General features: G+C 45.2%; 1 pseudogene; it reads left to right on the top strand.

Annotated features, from left to right (window-relative positions):
- The window catches only part of LOC147157097 (uncharacterized), a 40,221-nt pseudogene that overhangs the window by 1,588 nt on the left and 15,917 nt on the right, over positions 1–22,716 (top strand).

Genomic DNA, 22,716 nt, shown 5'->3' with positions numbered 1-22,716 from the left:
GGCAACGCGAGCCTCGAGGACCACCACGCCAGCGGCAACGCGAGCCTCGAGGACCACCACGCCAGCGGCAACGCGAGCCTCGAGGACCACCACGCCAGCGGCAACGCGAGCCTCGAGGACCACCACGCCAGCGGCAACGCGAGCCTCGAGGACCACCACGCCAGCGGCAACGCGAGCCTCGAGGACCACCACGCCAGCGGCAACGCGAGCCTCGAGGACCACCACGCCAGCGGCAACGCGAGCCTCGAGGACCACCACGCCAGCGGCAACGCGAGCCTCGAGGACCACCACGCCAGCGGCAACGCGAGCCTCGAGGACCACCACGCCAGCGGCAACGCGAGCCTCGAGGACCACCACGCCAGCGGCAACGCGAGCCTCGAGGACCACCACGCCAGCGGCAACGCGAGCCTCGAGGACCACCACGCCAGCGGCAACGCGAGCCTCGAGGACCACCACGCCAGCGGCAACGCGAGCCTCGAGGACCACCACGCCAGCGGCAACGCGAGCCTCGAGGACCACCACGCCAGCGGCAACGCGAGCCTCGAGGACCACCACGCCAGCGGCAACGCGAGCCTCGAGGACCACCACGCCAGCGGCAACGCGAGCCTCGAGGACCACCACGCCAGCGGCAACGCGAGCCTCGAGGACCACCACGCCAGCGGCAACGCGAGCCTCGAGGACCACCACGCCAGCGGCAACGCGAGCCTCGAGGACCACCACGCCAGCGGCAACGCGAGCCTCGAGGACCACCACGCCAGCGGCAACGCGAGCCTCGAGGACCACCACGCCAGCGGCAACGCGAGCCTCGAGGACCACCACGCCAGCGGCAACGCGAGCCTCGAGGACCACCACGCCAGCGGCAACGCGAGCCTCGAGGACCACCACGCCAGCGGCAACGCGAGCCTCGAGGACCACCACGCCAGCGGCAACGCGAGCCTCGAGGACCACCACGCCAGCGGCAACGCGAGCCTCGAAAATGAAATTCTTGAAGACCGTGACGATGTCTCAGACTTCCTGAATGACAGAATGGTAGATGATGACGTGGCAGATGTGTCAGTGAATGTTTAATGTGTGCTCTTGTCTTTGTTGCTGCAGCATTAATAAAGGCTTGGCAGTGTCACGTTTTATGCAACTACCTGACTTATTGAGCAATTTTCAGCATTAATTTATTTTACTGCTTGTCCTCACAAGGGATGCGGGGTACCATTTTCAGCAGTAAAGTTAATATTTTGTCCAGAATTTGATGACTTGACCTTTAACCCACACACACCTGCTGTCGACTGAAAATGACATCACCTGTGCTGAGGAAATGACTTACGAACAAGCTGTGATTGGTCGTTAGCTATTTCCTTAGCACAGGTGATGTTGAAAGAAAACTTTTAAGTGTTAACCTAATTTTAATTTTTCATGATCAACACAATTATTTCACAGTATCTAGATGTTAAAACTGGCTTGAGACAAGAGTCTACTTTTCTTTTCTGATTCATTTATTTGATCATCCTCAACCGAAATGCAGATAAAGTTCCTCGCCCTGGGCGAACAAGCCAATCAAAGGTGTAAGGTGCCAGTGGTGGGGGCGGCTGGGGCTGGGTTGGGGTGCCTGGCGGGCCTGCAGTGCTCTGTCCTGCTGCATTGGGTTTGGGTGCGGGCTGTGTTGGGGTGGGGGGCGCTCCTGCTCCTGGGTTTGCTCTCCTGGCGGGGCCCGGGGGTCGTCCTTTGACGCTGCCACGGCCAGGGGTCCCTGAGGTGTTGCACTTGCTCTGTCCTGGCAGGGGTCGACTGCTCCCCTCTTTGGTGGAAATTTTCATGCGTGCCAGATCCACCACACCAGCATCTATTGAAACTTAGACACAATCTGCTTCTTCCTCAGGTCATTGAATCGGTGGAGGCTGGTGTCTGTGGATCTCACTCTTTTTTGTTTGTCCTTCCTTCCTTTCCTCAGTCTCTCCTTTGGTCTCTTGAGGTCTCTCTGATTTTTTGGATTTGTTGGAATTTAGATGTTTCTGAGGTTGGTGAAGAACTCTGGTTGGTGGCCCGGTGGGTGGTGTCTGGTCAGTGCTGGATTTCACTTTCCTTTGTTTTCTTTGGTCCCCTCGGGTCTCCTGACGGCGGTTTTCGGTTTAGGTGAACGGTATGGGATTTTTTCTAATAGGTTTTTGGTGAGCTAACGAATGCACGCACGCACGCACGCACATACACATACTCACCCACATACAAAAAAAAACAAAAAAAATGAAAAAAGAGCAATGATGACATTACCGAATGAACAATACTGAGCTCTTAAGAGAAAAGAAAAAAAAAGTAATACAATTTTTCCTCTAGGCACAATTGTTTTCTTTTTTTGTAGAATCTGGCGTATGTTTATTATTACGCTTTGTGTCTCTTAATTCAATTCCATCAAACTTCAGAACAGGAGCTGTTAAAACAGTTCTATCATATTTGAAATGGTTTGCTATAAGTTGAATCAGGTCATTAGGAATAGCACGTACTACTAAATTAAAGGTCTTAAAAGGAACTGGAAAATTATGTACAGACATGAATTGTTCATAAGACAGCATATTACCAGATTCATCAAATAAATTGCAAACGTGATTTATTCCTTTTTCATACCAAGTATAAAGGAATACAGAATTGTTCCAAAGGAAAGTTTTGGGGGGTGAAAAATTGTGGACAAAAGCCAAAACCCAAGCAAGGGCTTGTTGATGAAAATGTAATAACTTGATAGGCAGTTTGTTTGGCAAAAAATTAAACTGAAGAAGAAAATCCAGTCCTCCAATTTTGTTGAAAATATAATTAGGAATAAAATACCAGATTGAATATCGTCCGACATTGCAAACGTACGCGTGACGTAATATCCGGTCAAAACATGCGACGTGTATCCGGTCTTGTCGGCGTTTATTTGCAAAACCTGTTTCCATAGTCAAAATTTGCATGTTCCTTTTTTTTTGATACACTTCAAACTCCACCCCCTCCGAGCTATAAAACTTTTTTTTTGCGAATTTTGGGCCCTTTATCAAATTTCTAGTGTTTCCATTCAGTTTTATTTTCGCATTTCTTGAAAATTAGAATAAAAATAAGTGGATAGAAACCCAACTCGTGTTATGTTTTTTCAGATCCATGCTGAGCTCTTTTGACATTCCCATTGTAGTGTTTGTATTCTATGATCCCTATTAAAATTGTCTCAGAGCTGTAGTCACCCATAATCACAAGTTAAGGGGCCATGCTTACAACCGGGCACTGGATCAGCTGACGTTGTTTTCCCAGTCGGAGGTGGTGAGATTGCTGAGCCTGGGACGGATCCGGCAGCCTTGTAGACCAGATGTGGAATGTCGTCTCCCCCTCCTTTTAACTCTCCCTCACCTCCTGAGAGCGAAACATGTTCATTTAGTCACTCAGAAACTCACATAAATTTTATTTGGAGAAAAAAAACACCTGATAGTTTTTGTTAGTTGGGATTAGTAAATGTTATTTGATTAAGATCCGTAGGTCCTGCGCTGTTGGAACAGGAAAATATCTATTCTTGTGACATTGAAATAGAGCCCAGCCTTTGATTGAGTTGAATGACATTCACCCATTCATTAATACAACAGACAGAGCTTGTAAATATCTATTTTTCAAATGGGTTTCATATAGTAGGTAATGTTTTACCACATATTTACTGTTCTAAATTTGCATGAATGTGAATCTCAACCCAGGGAAATCACTCCGGCCGGAACGTAAACACCCTGGGAAGAGGCTCATATATATTCATATCATATATAATCTTTTGCAAACACTGGGCTCCAAACATTACATTTTTCAATTGTTTCTCAGATAAAAGATATAATATAATATAATTACCTTCTTTTGGCGATATGCTTCATCTATTGTCTCCTCTTAAAACTTACTTTTTTGTTTCCACAGCTTGATCCTCTTTTGTAGATTTCTCACATTCAGACTGTGGATTATCACTTCAAAACCTTTTTATTTTTGAATCTACTAATTCGTCTACATTAATTAATTTCTTAAACATGAACTATCCTGTGTACACACCCTCCTTTTGACAAAGATACATTCCAGATCTTTTCAAACACGTATGGTATATCAAAGAGAGGACACACCAAGACTCCGTAGCTCATAAATAAGGAATACCAGACTATAGCTTTCCGCAAAAGACGTCGTAAATAACACAAGCCTTTAAATCAGGCGATTGTGAGGTAAACGAGAGAGCTTCAGGTCATTGCAATTAAAATGAGCACATACAGAAACAATTTGAGACACTGGTATGTGAGGACTTTGTGGACATGAAAAAATAGAGGTAACCACATTAATCTAATTCAGGACACAAATTACACAAAACCTACAAATATCTACATTCTCAACGAGTAAAACAAACGTTTTATAATCAAAAGCAACAAAAAATGACAATACTCCTAGATTTAAGCAAACCGAAAATTATTCTCAAAATGCTAATCAACCACACCTCCTCTACAGATTAGTGGGGCTTGTAAAAGCACAGCAAAATACATTACAAAGAGTAACATCTGTGGGATTCATAAATCACAGTGCTGTGAGAAAAATCAAAAATTAACCAGCAAACTCGCTGTTATTCGTTAAATTCCCATTGCACCAATTCAGAAACTGATTCTCCCAAGAAAATAGGCACAAATTTAGTAGGCTAAACCCAATAATAAAATAGAGTAATTAAGATTGAAATAAATTTTCCCAATCATCCCATTTCAAATTCACATATGTTGTTTTCAATTTCCTGAAATACCTTGCTATAGATCACATTTCCCCATCCGACACATTAAAAATGCCTTGCATACAACCAGTGTACCATATCAAAGACCGAAGTGTCGCATCCCAGTCGGACCACAAGCTTTGAGTAGTCAATTTTCAGTCCTGGCCAGCAGATGGCAGAGCGGCGGAAATGTCAGGCAATGTTCAAAGCAGGCATTGAGATGTTCACTAGAGTCAAAACAGCCGTAGGGGAGATGTCTCTGTAACGAGGCTTGCACACAGTCACTGGGCATTGTGGAATTTGAGCACCATGATTGTCGGTCACAGGGGAATGACTTTGCTGCGGCGTGAAGCTCTTTGACCTCTGCCACGTCGACCCAGACGCTGGAGGTTGCTGTCTGCAATCGTGGACCCGATGACACATTTCGGCCCTCCCAGGAGGTCACCTGACCAATGAATGCACCCGCCTGATCGAATACACTTCAAACGACAGACCGAGGAAGATGGGATCATAGCAAGATAATTCACTTCCTGCTTTCTCAAAAATGTTTCAACTATACCATAGCTTGTTTTTTGGGAATGCCCTTCAAAATAGCTACTAGAAATACTTGCAAATACAACGTATCAGCAGCTGGGGCGCATCCCGTTCGCAGATTGCCATCAAACCCCCATCTGCTTTGGAACTTAAGCATCAGTTTCTGAAATGACACACTCAGAGAAAAAACAAATATTAAAAATCATTATTATTATTTCGACTTCAAAAACATTTTTAACTTCTCATTCAATTATCTTAAATCTAGCCACAGCTCTACAGATGTAGGTATAATTATGGTAACTCAATATAGCTCAATACAAAATGCTATTATTTTTCATTATTCTGTATTCATTTGCCTAGAAAAGAGAAAGTTAACAAGTTTAGTTTCTGTATTAAAAGTAGTATAGTGTAAAAGACTTTCTATTCAGTCACTAAAAAAATCTAATCTAATATTTTTCTACAAGAACTCAGCAATATCCTTCAAATACTGTTATCTATTTTTATTTTTTATCATTCTTCTCTTACCTAGAAAAGAGAAAAACTTCCATCACGAGGACACATTATACTCTAACTCCTATCTCACACACACACAGCCCCCCCCCCCCTTTTTTTAGAGACAAAGGGGGGGAGCGGAAAAAGAAAAAATCTTAGCATTATCACATCGCAAAACCTATTTTACCACATTCCCATTCGAAAAACAAACGCCATTATCACACCAGTCTCATCTTACTCAAAAACAACACCAAACATACAGTTAAAGATATTGAAGAAAAACAAACAAAATATCAATACGCACATTTCACACTCACAATCACAACCCACCAGGGTATTCCCCACCTTTGGTACCTAGGTCTCACACAATTACACAACAATTCTCTCAACTGCTCAAACTTTTGCAAGCACATACGTACACACTTTATTAATTTAAAAATAATAAACGGGTTTGTTCTGTCAATTCGTCGTCTGCAAATCTTGCAGCATTTGAACCGCAGTTGTGTACGGTGATTCAGTAAACGGGTTAATAGCTTCCAACATATCTCCCGTGAGCGGCTAAACATATGCATGCGGAGCCGTTATAATAGCATCAAAATCAGCCACTGTATCATCACCAGCTTCCATCAAAGCCACCCGAGCGATTTTAACGGAACTGCCCAAAGCCAACATTCTAGCATTTCTCATCATTCGATCCACATTTTTATAATTTTGTCCGACTCTTCTACCATTCAAAGAAAATACAAAAGTCCCTCGTACCATTTTGTCCAGCGACAGCCGTTAATTCAATCAATTAAAAGTTTTTTCATTTTTCGCCGATGTTGTTCGGCATGGCTCCGACTGCAACCTCGGAACATTCTTAACTTGTGCATCCAAGAATAAGTTCCGACTATGAACCGGAAGCACTTTTAGGTCAAACCATTCGGTGTCGCGGTCAAAACCGCCCTCCATTATTTATTTTAATTATTCACCACTTCAGTTAATATTCTATTCAAGTCGTATTAATATTTATCAATGCAGTGACGTCTCACTTGTAGTATGATAGTACAATAGGTTAAATTTATTCGATAACATTACTCGTTCCTCACCTCAAAAAACAAAACAATTTCATAAGAACAACACAGACGCCCACAAAAACGTACACACATAACAGACATTGAACATACATAAATAACGAATCACGTGATCTCTCGATCGAACAAACAGCGGTACAAACCCAATCCCCGCTGCGTCAACCTGTCCACCCTCAATACTGCTTAATTTTAGCAGGGCGCGCATTTTTAAAATAACTCATCACGTGCTAGCGGACTCTCGTCAGAGGTAAAATCAAACACTCTGGAGTGGTCCTGTCCCAAAAGAACTGCTAAAGCAGGCGCGCTACCATAACCTCTAAAATTCCTAGTGGAAGGAAAAATCTCCACGTCACTCCATAGCCCTTCAAAATTTATAAAATAACTGTTATGGTCTAGCGATTCCCTCGTAGCGGAATGGAATAAAACAAAATAAAAACCGCTACTTCAACCTGTGGTCAAAAAATGCTTCTTCAGCCGCGCATAACTTCCGGGCCAGCACTTCCGTGCTCCACCCCACGTACGTGTACAGTTCAATGTCGTAGTAAAAATCTCAAATCATGGACTCCGCGTCCCTCTGTTAATTGAACGACATCAAACTACAACTTCTTCACACAGACCTCATGTAAAAATTTAGACAATTTAGAAGACGAAAATCAGTTGCAGCGGTCCCAAACAGACAGAACTTTCCTACGTGGATAAAAGTCTCCACTGACCGTAATTAATTATTTAGGCGCCTAGAAGTTCCGCCCGTCCGTGAACGCCGCAGCTCGCAATCAACAAGAACATCCGGGGTCACCATTTGTTAGAAATCATTTCTCTGATTTCCTGCGTGTTCAGAATAAAACTCAAAGTTGAGATCTCGTGAAGAAGTTTCTTGCCAGATTTTATTATTCAGAAATTTCCGAAGCCACTTTGGATCCTTGCTCAATCAGCAGTGACCGCAAAGTGTGCCTCTCGCTCTCTGCTCTTGCACACTTATACAAAAACAGTGTTTAGAAAAAATACTCCCCCCCTGTCATCCTGTTCTGTCAGCAGAGTGAAATACACAACTTGATAATCCTACTCCGTTCCTATCTCAGTCCACTCCAGATGTGGGTAAACAATTGATCCCCGGCAACTTCTTGCACCAGGAAATTTATGGACAAACCTCTGCTTGCACTTTCAAACATCCCCTCATTTAGATAACTCAGAAACCTTACTAGACATTTCTTTCCCAGAGATGAGAACAAAGGACTATAGATTGACTAACATATGAATTAACTGTTGTCTTATTATTACACAGTTCTAACTAATATCAAAAATGATTAAAATATAAATTGAAACAGAAAAACAATGTTAATAATCTAACAATATGTAAACTTGATCACAACTGAACATATAACTCTATACCCGTTCTTTTGGAAAACTGATATCAAGTCCATATCAGATTCATAGCCTTCTACCATGCTAGAAATGTTATGGTTATTGGGTTCCGTGCATGTTGCGGGACTCTCATTCTATATTTGAATTTTTTTTTTAAACAAGTGTTGCCACAGTCACGAGAGCAATAAAATACAAAAAGAATAAATAAAATAAATTAAGATTAAAATTAGTTTAGTGCCAGGACAAGTAAATTCATACGTTTAAGGGTCATTTAAAATTGTATGGGACTTAAATTGTCCTAAATTCTGAAACGATCCTTTTGTTTTGTTAATGTACACAACTTGAATTTGTACAAGTACCGCTATCTCTTTTATTAAGTAAAAGAAAGAAAGTCAATTACATGAAATCTAGCACTTCCATGACTTTATTAATGCTTCAGCCACTCTGACAAGAAGACACATCAAATATTCACTGACACAAGGGCCGGCACGTCGTGGCTCATATTGTGGGCCGGCACGTCGTGGCTCATATTGTGGGCCGGCACGTCATGGCTCGGCACGTCGTGGCTCATGTTGTGGGCCGGCACGTCGTGGCTCATGTTGTGGGCCGGCACGTCGTGGCTCATGTTGTGGGCCGGCACGTCGTGGCTCATGTCATCCTTGGCTGCCAGTTGAAATTCATAAAAAAAAAAAATTACAAAAAAGAAAGAAAAAAAAATTGCAGTTCAGATAAAAAACAAACAAAAACAGGGCACTAGAGAAGCGTTATCCAACACTTAACTTGAGTATCTCAAAGAAAATTTTGCACATGCTAGTTTTATGCATTAATGGTTAAACAAATTTGGTTTGGTTTAGACTTTCAATCCAACATGACCATTTCAATTAAACAGACCAAAGCAGTCTAATGGCCATTTTCACCCTCACCTTTATTTTGCAGCTTCAACACAGAATTCAAAGCCTGCAGAAGTTTAAAAGCCTCCTCAAGTGAATCATCATTGGATGTCACATCTGTAGAAAATACAAGTCTTAGTTATTACAAACAGAGATTTGATTAATCAAATGTTATATATATATAAATATAATATATATATAATATATATATAATATATATATAATATATATATAATATATATATAAATATAAATATATAATATAATATAATATAATATATAATATAATATAATATATAATATAATATAATATATATAAATAATATATATAAATAATAATATAATATATATAAATAATAATATAATATATATAAATAATAATATAATATATATAAATAATAATATAATATATATAAATAATAATATAATATATATAAATAATAATATAATATATATATATAATAATATAATATATATATATAATAATATAATATATATATATAATAATATAATATATATATTATATATATAATATATATATATTATATATATAATATATATATAATATATATATATAATATATATATATTATATATATATAATATATATATATATATATATATATATATTATATATATATATATATATATATATATATATATATATATATATATATTATATATATATATATATATATATATATATATATATATTATATATATATATATATCCCCAACCGATGGCACCCCCAACAGAATTAACCCACTGGCATGCGGTGAATCCGAATATCAACCCCTGGTGCCCATCAGAGGCGAATCCGCTCGATCCCGCTGGCAGCAGCCGGGTTCCTGACTATAAAAACACAACCATTAGTTACAAATTGCCAAATACAGAAACTTCAATGCAAGTTATCACGCTGCTGTGGCTCTCGCTAACAGGCAGAATTAAGTAACCAGGTTTAGGTTAAAAAATTCTATATACGTAGACCATGTTTCTTTAAATTTTGACATTTGGTTTTTATTTAAGGCAGATATTTTTTCCATTAAAATGTGATTTATGAGGAGGTTAGACCATTGGTCGATATTCAGAGTTTGTTTATTTTTCCAGTTAACAAGAATTGTTTTTTTTGCGATAGTAAGGGCTACAAGTATAGATTGAAATTGTTTATGTGGTAAGTCAGTTGTTGTTAAGTCACCTAGCAAACACAAGTTTGGAGAGAACGGTATCCTACAGTCCAAGACAGCGGAAAGTTTTTCTAAGACTTTAGTCCAGAAACACATAACCGGAGTACATAACCATAAAGCATGAAAATAAGTGTCTGTAGTGTTTTGTAAACATGGGAGACAAATGTCGGAGTCTGAGAGTCCCATTTTCTTCATCATATATTGAGTAATGTATGTTCTGTGAATAATTTTATATTGGATAAGTTGTAAATTTGTGTGTTTTGTCATTTTAAAAACGTTTTCACAAACTTGAATCCAAAAGTCAGATTCCGGAGCTATAGACAAGTCTGTTTCCCATTTCGAGATGGGTAAAGATGTTTTATCAGTATATGAAAGTAACTTATATATTTTTGAGAGTTTTTTTGTTGTTGTCGGAGAAAGCTTGGTAATATCTTTAGCTAAAACAGGCGGTTGGAGCGTACCCTGAAGTGTTGGAATTGGTTGTTAATTTGAAAGTCGGGGTTATGCCATAGGGGAGAAAGCCCGCAGGGCTCCACTTGGGCTTTTGTCATTTCTAGTGCCTTCCACCAGGCAGTCAGGGTGGCGGAAATCATTGGATTTTTAAAGCAGTTATGTCGCTTAATCGATATTGTAATAAAGAGTAAATCTAGGAGTCTGAGGTTATTACAATCCTTCTGTTCTAGTTCCAGCCAACAGTTAGTATCTCTATTGGGTTGTGCCCATAAAATAATATATTGTAGCTGGTTGGCTATATAGTAGTGCATAAAATTTGGTGCCTCTCGACCTCCTTTGGATTTATTTTTCTGAAGAGTAGATAGACTAATCTTTGCTTTTTTTTTATTCCAGTAAAATTTTGTAACGGCTGAGTCTAAAAACTGGAACCAGTTAGCCGTAGGTTTAAATGGAATCATTGAGAAAAAAATAGTTTATTTTGGGTAAAACTTTCATTTTAATAGTGGTTATTCGTCCTATTAGAGAAATAGGAAGATTATTCCAGCGCTCCAAGTCACTATAAATGCTATCCAGAAGTGGAGTAAAGTTTAAATTAATTAAATCAGTTAATTTAGGTGAGATTTTTATGCCTAAGTATTTTAAATTACCTATAGGAAATGAGTAGTGTGGGTCCTGGCTTGCAGTGTTCCATGAATTTTCTGTAATAGGTAGAAGTGTTGATTTTGACCAGTTAATAGAATAGTCTGATAACTGTGAGAATTTAGTTATTAAGTTAAATACTTCCCCTAACGAAATAGCAGGCTTTTCTAAATAAGGTAAAATATCATCGGCATATAGATTAATTTTATGTTCTGTTACCCCAGAGTGAATTCCTTGAATCCTTCTTTCCTGGCGTATGGCTAATGCAAGCGGTTCAATAAATATTGCAAATAATAAAGGCGACAGTGGGCATCCCTGTCTTGTGCCTCTCTGTAGAGTAAAACTCTTAGATATAATCCAATTAGTAGTAACAGTATCTTTAGGAGAATCATATAATACTGACACCCAGTGAATAAATGACTTCCCAAAATCAAATTTATTTAAAACAGCAAAGAGGAAGGACCAGTTAACTTTATCAAAAGCTTTTTCTGCATCCAATGATATAATAACTGCCTTTTTATCATGCCGCTGTCACATACTAATAAGGTTAAAGAGCCTTCTAATATTATTAGTAGAGTGACGCTCTTTAATAAAGCCTGTTTGGTCGCTATGAATGATTGTCGGGATTACTGTTTCTAATCTAGATGTAAAAGCCTTAGTGATAATTTTAATATCAGTGTTAATTAGTGAAATCGGACGGTAACTTGATGGAAGGGTGGGGTCTTTTTCTGGCTTTAATAAAAGTTTAATTGCTGCTGTATTCATGTGTGGGCGTATGTGACCATTGGTTTTAATTTCTGTTACTACTCTTAAGAATAGTGGAGCAAGCATTGACCAGAAGTGCTTTAAAAATATAGCCGGATAACCATCCAGGCCAGGTGCTTTGCCATACTATCTAGAGCACTGTACAACTCGTTTATAGTAAGTGGTGCATCTAACATATCTTTATATTCAGTAGTTAACTGAGGTATATTTAAGATACTGAGGAATGCCTCAATATGCTCTGGGTTAGGCTTATTAGTTTCTGAGTATAGGTTGTGATAATAATTATAAAAAAATTGATTAATTTCTTCTGGTGATTGTGTACATTCACCAGTTGTCGGCTCCCGTTTTAAGCTCAGCATTGGATTCATCTTGTAAAGCGCCAGCTGGAAAACAAAGGCCTCATTTCAACATTTGGGGAAATAAACGTTAATTTTAAACACCAAACAAACATACAAATTGTTACCCATTTACCTGTGTCCGTCAAGAGCGCATGCGCCAACACAACCAAGAGCCAACCAGCAGCCATCATTTCAGTGACAGTTGTGAAGAGCACAGACCGCATGAGCTTTTAGAGCAGGTGACAGGTGACCACAGCTGCTACTAATTGGCTATAATTAGCATCAGAGGCACCTGCTATAAAAGCACATACGGTCTGTGCTCATCACAACTCTCACTGGAATGATGGCTGCTTTTTGGCTCTTGGTTGTGCTGGCGTATGCACTTTTGATGGACACAGGTAGTGGTTAACAATATGTTTTTAATCAATTTTGTGTTTGCAATTAATGTTTATTTCCCCAAATGCTAAAAGGAGGTCTTTGTTTTCCAGCTGATGCTACATCAGATGAATCCAATGCTGGCCTTAAAAAGGAAGCTGTGCTAGGTAACATTTGATTAATCAAATCTCTGTTTGTGATAACGAAGACTTGTAATTTCTACAGATGTGAAATCCAATGATGTTTCACTTGAGGGCGCTTTTGAACTTCTGCACGCTTTGAATTCTGTAATGAAGCTGCAAAATAAAGGTGAGGAAAAAATTGGGTGTTTGGCCATTGGCCTGCCTGGTTCCGTTTGCTTGAAATGGTCATGTTGGATTGAAAGGCAAGCCTAAACAAACAAATTTGTGCAAGAATTCATGCATAAATCTAGCATGTGCAAGGTTTTCTTGAAGATACTTAAGTTTTTCATCAAAAATGTTGACAATTTATTCAAAACTTCAGGAAGTAGAATGTAGTAATATGCCAAAAGGCGGATGGACACAGATTATTGTACCTTCTGCCAGCTAGTGGAAGCACATTTTATTAGTTCTGCATAGTGGTTGGAAATGACTGTTGTGACCTGTTTTTAAATTATCTGAATGGCAACTTTTTTTTCCCAACTGGCAGCCAAGAATGATGCTATGGAGGACCACCACGCCAGCGGCAACGCGAGCCTCGAGGACCACCACGCCAGCGGCAACGCGAGCCTCGAGGACCACCACGCCAGCGGCAACGCGAGCCTCGAGGACCACCACGCCAGCGGCAACGCGAGCCTCGAGGACCACCACGCCAGCGGCAACGCGAGCCTCGAGGACCACCACGCCAGCGGCAACGCGAGCCTCGAGGACCACCACGCCAGCGGCAACGCGAGCCTCGAGGACCACCACGCCAGCGGCAACGCGAGCCTCGAGGACCACCACGCCAGCGGCAACGCGAGCCTCGAGGACCACCACGCCAGCGGCAACGCGAGCCTCGAGGACCACCACGCCAGCGGCAACGCGAGCCTCGAGGACCACCACGCCAGCGGCAACGCGAGCCTCGAGGACCACCACGCCAGCGGCAACGCGAGCCTCGAGGACCACCACGCCAGCGGCAACGCGAGCCTCGAGGACCACCACGCCAGCGGCAACGCGAGCCTCGAGGACCACCACGCCAGCGGCAACGCGAGCCTCGAGGACCACCACGCCAGCGGCAACGCGAGCCTCGAGGACCACCACGCCAGCGGCAACGCGAGCCTCGAGGACCACCACGCCAGCGGCAACGCGAGCCTCGAGGACCACCACGCCAGCGGCAACGCGAGCCTCGAGGACCACCACGCCAGCGGCAACGCGAGCCTCGAGGACCACCACGCCAGCGGCAACGCGAGCCTCGAGGACCACCACGCCAGCGGCAACGCGAGCCTCGAGGACCACCACGCCAGCGGCAACGCGAGCCTCGAGGACCACCACGCCAGCGGCAACGCGAGCCTCGAGGACCACCACGCCAGCGGCAACGCGAGCCTCGAGGACCACCACGCCAGCGGCAACGCGAGCCTCGAGGACCACCACGCCAGCGGCAACGCGAGCCTCGAGGACCACCACGCCAGCGGCAACGCGAGCCTCGAGGACCACCACGCCAGCGGCAACGCGAGCCTCGAGGACCACCACGCCAGCGGCAACGCGAGCCTCGAGGACCACCACGCCAGCGGCAACGCGAGCCTCGAGGACCACCACGCCAGCGGCAACGCGAGCCTCGAGGACCACCACGCCAGCGGCAACGCGAGCCTCGAGGACCACCACGCCAGCGGCAACGCGAGCCTCGAGGACCACCACGCCAGCGGCAACGCGAGCCTCGAGGACCACCACGCCAGCGGCAACGCGAGCCTCGAGGACCACCACGCCAGCGGCAACGCGAGCCTCGAGGACCACCACGCCAGCGGCAACGCGAGCCTCGAGGACCACCACGCCAGCGGCAACGCGAGCCTCGAGGACCACCACGCCAGCGGCAACGCGAGCCTCGAGGACCACCACGCCAGCGGCAACGCGAGCCTCGAGGACCACCACGCCAGCGGCAACGCGAGCCTCGAGGACCACCACGCCAGCGGCAACGCGAGCCTCGAGGACCACCACGCCAGCGGCAACGCGAGCCTCGAGGACCACCACGCCAGCGGCAACGCGAGCCTCGAGGACCACCACGCCAGCGGCAACGCGAGCCTCGAGGACCACCACGCCAGCGGCAACGCGAGCCTCGAGGACCACCACGCCAGCGGCAACGCGAGCCTCGAGGACCACCACGCCAGCGGCAACGCGAGCCTCGAGGACCACCACGCCAGCGGCAACGCGAGCCTCGAGGACCACCACGCCAGCGGCAACGCGAGCCTCGAGGACCACCACGCCAGCGGCAACGCGAGCCTCGAGGACCACCACGCCAGCGGCAACGCGAGCCTCGAGGACCACCACGCCAGCGGCAACGCGAGCCTCGAGGACCACCACGCCAGCGGCAACGCGAGCCTCGAGGACCACCACGCCAGCGGCAACGCGAGCCTCGAGGACCACCACGCCAGCGGCAACGCGAGCCTCGAGGACCACCACGCCAGCGGCAACGCGAGCCTCGAGGACCACCACGCCAGCGGCAACGCGAGCCTCGAGGACCACCACGCCAGCGGCAACGCGAGCCTCGAGGACCACCACGCCAGCGGCAACGCGAGCCTCGAGGACCACCACGCCAGCGGCAACGCGAGCCTCGAGGACCACCACGCCAGCGGCAACGCGAGCCTCGAGGACCACCACGCCAGCGGCAACGCGAGCCTCGAGGACCACCACGCCAGCGGCAACGCGAGCCTCGAGGACCACCACGCCAGCGGCAACGCGAGCCTCGAGGACCACCACGCCAGCGGCAACGCGAGCCTCGAGGACCACCACGCCAGCGGCAACGCGAGCCTCGAGGACCACCACGCCAGCGGCAACGCGAGCCTCGAGGACCACCACGCCAGCGGCAACGCGAGCCTCGAGGACCACCACGCCAGCGGCAACGCGAGCCTCGAGGACCACCACGCCAGCGGCAACGCGAGCCTCGAGGACCACCACGCCAGCGGCAACGCGAGCCTCGAGGACCACCACGCCAGCGGCAACGCGAGCCTCGAGGACCACCACGCCAGCGGCAACGCGAGCCTCGAGGACCACCACGCCAGCGGCAACGCGAGCCTCGAGGACCACCACGCCAGCGGCAACGCGAGCCTCGAGGACCACCACGCCAGCGGCAACGCGAGCCTCGAGGACCACCACGCCAGCGGCAACGCGAGCCTCGAGGACCACCACGCCAGCGGCAACGCGAGCCTCGAGGACCACCACGCCAGCGGCAACGCGAGCCTCGAGGACCACCACGCCAGCGGCAACGCGAGCCTCGAGGACCACCACGCCAGCGGCAACGCGAGCCTCGAGGACCACCACGCCAGCGGCAACGCGAGCCTCGAGGACCACCACGCCAGCGGCAACGCGAGCCTCGAGGACCACCACGCCAGCGGCAACGCGAGCCTCGAGGACCACCACGCCAGCGGCAACGCGAGCCTCGAGGACCACCACGCCAGCGGCAACGCGAGCCTCGAGGACCACCACGCCAGCGGCAACGCGAGCCTCGAGGACCACCACGCCAGCGGCAACGCGAGCCTCGAGGACCACCACGCCAGCGGCAACGCGAGCCTCGAGGACCACCACGCCAGCGGCAACGCGAGCCTCGAGGACCACCACGCCAGCGGCAACGCGAGCCTCGAGGACCACCACGCCAGCGGCAACGCGAGCCTCGAGGACCACCACGCCAGCGGCAACGCGAGCCTCGAAAATGAAAATCTTGAAGACCGTGACGATGTCTCAGACTTCCTGAATGACAGAATGGTAGATGATGACGTGGCAGATGTGTCAGTGAATGTTTAATGTGTGCTCTTGTCTTGGTTGCTGCAGCATTAATAAAGGTTTTGCAGTGTGTCACGTTTTATGCAACTACCTGACTTATTGAACCATTTTCAGCATTCATTTCCTTTACTGCTTGTCCTCACAAGGGAGGTGGGGTACCATTTTCAGCAGTAAAGTTAATATTTTGTCCTGAATTTGATGACTTGACCTTTAACCACACACACTTGCCGTCGACTGAAAATGACATCACTTGTGCTGAGGAAATGACTTACGAACAAGCTGTGATTGGTCGTTTGCTATTTCCTTAGCACAGTTGATGTTGACAGAAAAATTTAATGTATTAATAATGAAAAAAATTTATTAAGTTTATCACAATTATAGAAAAAATATCTTTATGTTAAAACTGGCTTGAGAGAAGTCTTTTCTTTTCTGATTCATTTATTTGTTCTTTCTCAACCGAAATGCAGATAAAGTTCCTCCTCCTGGGCGAACAAGCCAATCAAAGGCGTAAGGTGCCAATGGTGGCAAATGGCCTATACAGAGATATATATATATACACAGGACTGAGTTTATATTGTTTGTATGCATAAATTAGTTCTGGTTTCCTGGAATGTTTGTGGTGCTTGCTCACAGGCAAAAAGAATATTAACTTTAGACCATCTCTTAAAATTAAAAGCAGTTATTTGCCTCCTACAAGAAACCCACCTACAAAAATCTAAAGAAAAATTACTTGATAAGAATCTTAGCCAAGTGTACTCTGCCCCTTATAACAGTAGACAAAGGGGAGTCTGTATACTCATACATAAGAATTTACTCTTTACTCTAAATAATACAATAAAAGACCCAGAGAGCCGATACATTATTATTCAGGTGACTATATTTAATAAAATATATTCATTTGGTAATTTATATGACCCTAATAATGATGATCCGGCCTTTTTTCCATGAATTTTTCTCTAAGCTGTTTGAATTAGCAGCGAACTCTACTATTATTATTGGAGGAGACTTTAACACAGTCTTAAATCCATTAATAGATCGTTCTAATAAAACATGTATAAGGCGATTACAATCTACAAAAGTAATAGGGGAATATATGGATGACTTTGGCCTCGTCGACAGCTGGAGACTTAAAAACCCAAATAAGAAGGAATTTACCTTCTTTTCAGCTGTGCACTGGTCTTTTTAAAGAATTAATTTTTTTCTTACAAATAACTCTATTGCTGATAAAACTGTTACAAAAATACATCCTATTATTATTAGCGACCATGCACCAGTCTCCCTTTCCCTACAAGTTGATTATACCTTTAAACCACCACCGACATGACGTTTTAACATCTCACTGCTAAACGACGCAGAATTTGACAAAATTATAAGAAAAGAGTGGGCAGACTTTTTGGAAATAAATGACTCTCCAGGCCTATCTCCATCTCTTCTCTGGGAAGCAGGGAAAGCAGTAATTAGAGGTAAAATTATATCATATTCATCTTATAAAAAGAAACAGGATCAAAAATTTCTGGCTAATGCTTGCTCCACTATTCTCAAGAGTAGTAACAGAAATTAAAACTAATGGTCACATACGCCCACACATGAATACAGCAGCAATTAAACTTTTATTAAAGCCAGAAAAAGATCCCACTCTTCCATCAAGTTACCGTCCGATTTCACTAATTAACACTGATATTAGTGTGGGCCGCCGGGGTGCCCCGTGGTTCCCTCTCCCCTCCCCCTTCCTCCCCCTTGCTGCCTCTCCCTCCTCGCCTCTCCCCGCCCGTCCTCCGCCTCCCTGTCCCTTCTCCCTCGTCACCCTTCCTCCTCCTCTCCCCCTCTCTCTGCGGCCCTGCCGCTGCCCCTTGCCCTTCTTGTCGTCTCCTTCCCCCCTCCCTTCCCCCTCCCCGGTATGCCTTCTTCCCCTCCCCTGGGCCGGGGGCTCCATCCGTGGCCCGGGTCTCGGCGCTCCGGGGGCCGGGGGGGGGGGGGGGGGGGTTGGTGTTGTGCCCGCCCCGTTCCGGTGGGCGTCCTGGCGTTATTGGGGGGGGGGGGGGGGGGTTTGCGGGGTAGGGGTGTGCTGGTGGCGGGGGGTGTTTGGGGGCTTGGGGGCCTGGGGAAGGCTGGGGCTGGGTTGGGGTGGATGGCGGGGTGGGTGGGGGGCGGGGGGTTGTGGGAGCAGCGGGGGCTGTGGACCGGTGGGGTGCCTGGCGGGCCTGCAGTGCTTCATCCTGCTGCGTTGGGTTGGGGGCGCGGGCCGTGTTGGGGTGGGGGGCGCTCCTGCTCCTGGGTTTGCTCTCCGGCCGGTGGCCATGGCGGGGCCCGGCGGTCGTCCTTTGGCGCTGCCGCGGCCTGGGGGGCCCTGAGGTGTTGCGCTTGCTCTGTCCTGGCAGGGGTCGACGGCTCCCCTCTTTGGTGGAGATTTTCATGCATGCCAGATCCACCACACCAGCATCTATCGAAACTCAGACACAATCTGCTTCTTCCTCAGGTCATTGAATCGGTGGAGGCTGGTGTCTGTGGATCTCACTCTGCTTCGTTTGTCCTTCCTTCCTTTCCTCAGTCTCTCCTTTGGTCTCTTGAGGTCTCCCTGATTTTTTGGATTTGTTGGAATTTAGATGTTTCTGGGGTTGGTGAAGAACTCTGGTTGGTGGCCCGGTGGGTGGTGTCTGGTCGATGCTGGATTTCACTTTCCTTTGTTTTCTTTGGTCCCCTCGGGTCTCCTGACGGCGATGTTCGGTTTGGGTGAACAGTATGGGATTTTTTCTAATAGGTTTTTGGTGAGCTAACGAATACACACACACACTCGCACGCACGCACGCACGCACATACACATACTCACCCACATAAAAAAAAAAAAGAGCAATGATGATGACATTACCGAATGAACATTACTGAGCTCTTTAAAAAAAAAAAGGCGTAAGGTGAAGCAACATGCGCTGTGACCAGCCGGCGCACAACATGAACTGCGACACCCAGGATGATGCCTTCAGCCATGAACCATGGGGTTTGAACTTGAGCAAGGGGCACCAGAATGATGAAAATCTACTCGGGTCACGTGTACATTAAAAAACAAAAGGTTAGTTCCAGAATTGACAATTTGTCCCATCAAATTTTAAATAACCCACATAGAAACTGTTAGTATTTTGAGTAAATTTAGTTGCCCAGATACTGAAGAGGGTCTTCTGCCCAGATTTAGTCATAACTGTTTTAATTTCCTTTCTTCAGTAGAGCTTTGTGAGTGTTATCGCAATTTCTGCCAGGTGCCGTCATAACTGGGGGACCTCCTCTATTTCCACATCAATGGGCCATTGTCTGTGGTTGAAGTCAATGTGTTTGAATGATGTCTTTGAAGTCTTATCTCATGTCCGGTGAACTCCGGGTGGGCTGTTTGCTGGGGGCTTTATGGTACCGCCCTTCATGATAGTATATGAATGTTGTAAGTGTCTGTAATCTTAGCATTTGTGAGAAGCTGCAGCCATTGTCTGTAACTCACTTGTGTACTCACTGTAGAAATAAAAGCTTCGAAGTAACTGTTCATCGATCTCCAGCCTGTATTTGGATAGCCAACATTCTCACTACCCGAAAGAAAACGAACATGCGGAGGAAAAGATCTGCCTCCTAACAATACCAATCTAAAAGCTTATTTTTAAATGCCTAAAATCTCACGCACTCCCTAAAAATCCCAACTGCCCTCCAACTGACCAAATTTGAAATCTCAAAATTTGAAAGAATTCTTTTGGTGTCATAGTCTGTAAGAATATTGCTCACATATTCATTCTTTCACCACTGTTGAATGATTAAAAAAATGTCAAAGAATGCTCCCACACCCGATGAAACTTTCACAACCACACATCAAATTTTCTCAAGTATGAGATGATGAAAAAGTAAATCTTTAATCCAATGTGGTACTATAGGAGGAGATTTATCTTTCCATTTCAAAATAAATAAGTGCCGTGATTGCAAGGTTGAGAAGGCGATAACTCTTTTGCACCCTGGCAGGTAGTCCAAAACCTTCAGATCCAACCCAGCACCATCAGTGGATTCATGGGTAATTTTTACCCAAGTACAACAGAAAGCGTATTATAAATACCATGCCGATAATGTTGTATCCTGGGGCAAAACAAATCTTGACAATATGTTCTATGAAGCCAGTCTAGTCTAAATATGGTATACTGGTTATTATTGCGTTAGTGGAATATGAATTAAATAGCAAAATCCAGCAGTTTTGATCAATATCAGAAGGCGGCCATTTTGCCACTTGCTGTCGAGTGAAAGTGGCATCACAGTTGCTCAGGTCTCAGGTAACAACCAATCACAGCTCAGCTTCAGAAAACAGGTGAGCCGTGATTGGTCGTGGTCTCCGAGACGCCACCCTGGAGAGAGGTTCCGGGCATGTCCCATCGGTGGGAGGCCCCCGGGGACGACACAGAACACGCTGGAGAGATTATGTCTTTCGGCTGGCCTGGGAATGTCTTGGGATCCCGCTGGAGGAGCTGGATGAAGTGACTGGGGAGAGGGAAGTCTGGGCTTCCCTGCTAATGCTGCTGCCACCGTGACCTGACCTTGGATGAATGGCAGAAAATGGATGGATGGATAATTCTATCATGTTTTAGCCATTTCATTACCAATTTTGATGTGTGTTTGGGGTCATTGCCCTGTTGGAACATCCAATTGCGTTCAAGACCCAACCTTTGGGCTGATGATTTTAGTTCACCTTGAAGAATTTGAAGGTAATTCTTCAACTGCATTATACCATTTACTTTCTGTCAAGCACCAAGTCAAGTCAATAGTCAGGTTTCCATCCAATTGTTTAGAATTTTTGAAATTTACTGGAAATGCGCAAAACTTTTGCCCGTTTCCATCTGTTCTTCTGTTGTGAATATTGAGAGGGGACTCCGCCGCTGTAGGTGCCGGTATACACCATAGAGATGTGATCCACCAGTAGTTTAAAAGAAGAAGAAGAACAGGAAGCGACGGCACCGTGAAATGACGTATGAGTTTGTTTTTGTAATTTTTAATAAACTGTAGCGTTTCTTTGCTGTTTTACATCTAAATTGCATAAATATCTGCTTCTTCAATTCCAAAAACAATTTCTTTTTCGCCATCCCCCAAACATACATTATCATCCGACATTGCTTTTTTTTTTTTTTCACCTGACAAAATCTTTGTTCATTTTAAAAATAATAATAATACTAAAATTGACTTTTCACAAGAAAACCGGTTAACAATCTTTGGAGATTACACAAATGAAGCATCATAGGAGAAAAACATACAAGAGATTTGACAATTTACTGCTTTTCTTACTGTTGATAAATTTTATAGCTTTGAAAATGGATTTCATTTGGATTCAATTCCAGAAGGAAACACACAAATCTGGGGTAAGACTTGGAAATTTTTTGTTTGTGAATAAAAAACTTTTAAGTATAAGGAATAAGAAAATGAAATACTGTCTTCTGTGTTACTATATTAGCAAACTACATCTTTTAGATTAAGATCATAAGGGGTTTTAGAGGCTTTAAAGAAGAAAGCTACTAAGGCCCCATCCACACGAAAGCCAGTTTCAATGTATCCTCACATGTTTCTTACCGTTCAGGCCGTTCGTCAACACGATGGCGCGGTTTCGGAGTTTGACTTTTGAAACCAGGCTCCAGAGTAGAAAGATTTCAAAATAACTGGACACCTTTTTTAAAATTATTATTATTATTATTTATTTTTTTTTGCACTCACACAAACACGCACACATACAAACACGGTCTCTCAGGCGGGGATCAAACCCACGCCAACCTGTAGGCAAGTGACAGTACCACTCCGCCACCTGGAGCCCCCGTCTGGACACCATATGCAGGATACTCCTCCAGTGATGACGTAATGGTCGCAGGTCGGCGACGTGTCACAGATTGATGACGTATGCGTCTCGCGTGACTGCGCGCGAACCACCAGTCTGCCAACAACAATGGCAGCTAGCCGTGTCG

This window comes from Leptonotus elevatus, chromosome 20, assembly GCF_054856555.1.
Source record: "Leptonotus elevatus isolate MCC_2025b chromosome 20, RoL_Lele_1.0, whole genome shotgun sequence".
Classification (NCBI taxonomy): domain Eukaryota; kingdom Metazoa; phylum Chordata; class Actinopteri; order Syngnathiformes; family Syngnathidae; genus Leptonotus; species Leptonotus elevatus.
The sequence above is the reverse complement of the archived record's forward strand: the minus strand, read 5'-3'. Positions and strand labels throughout refer to the sequence as shown.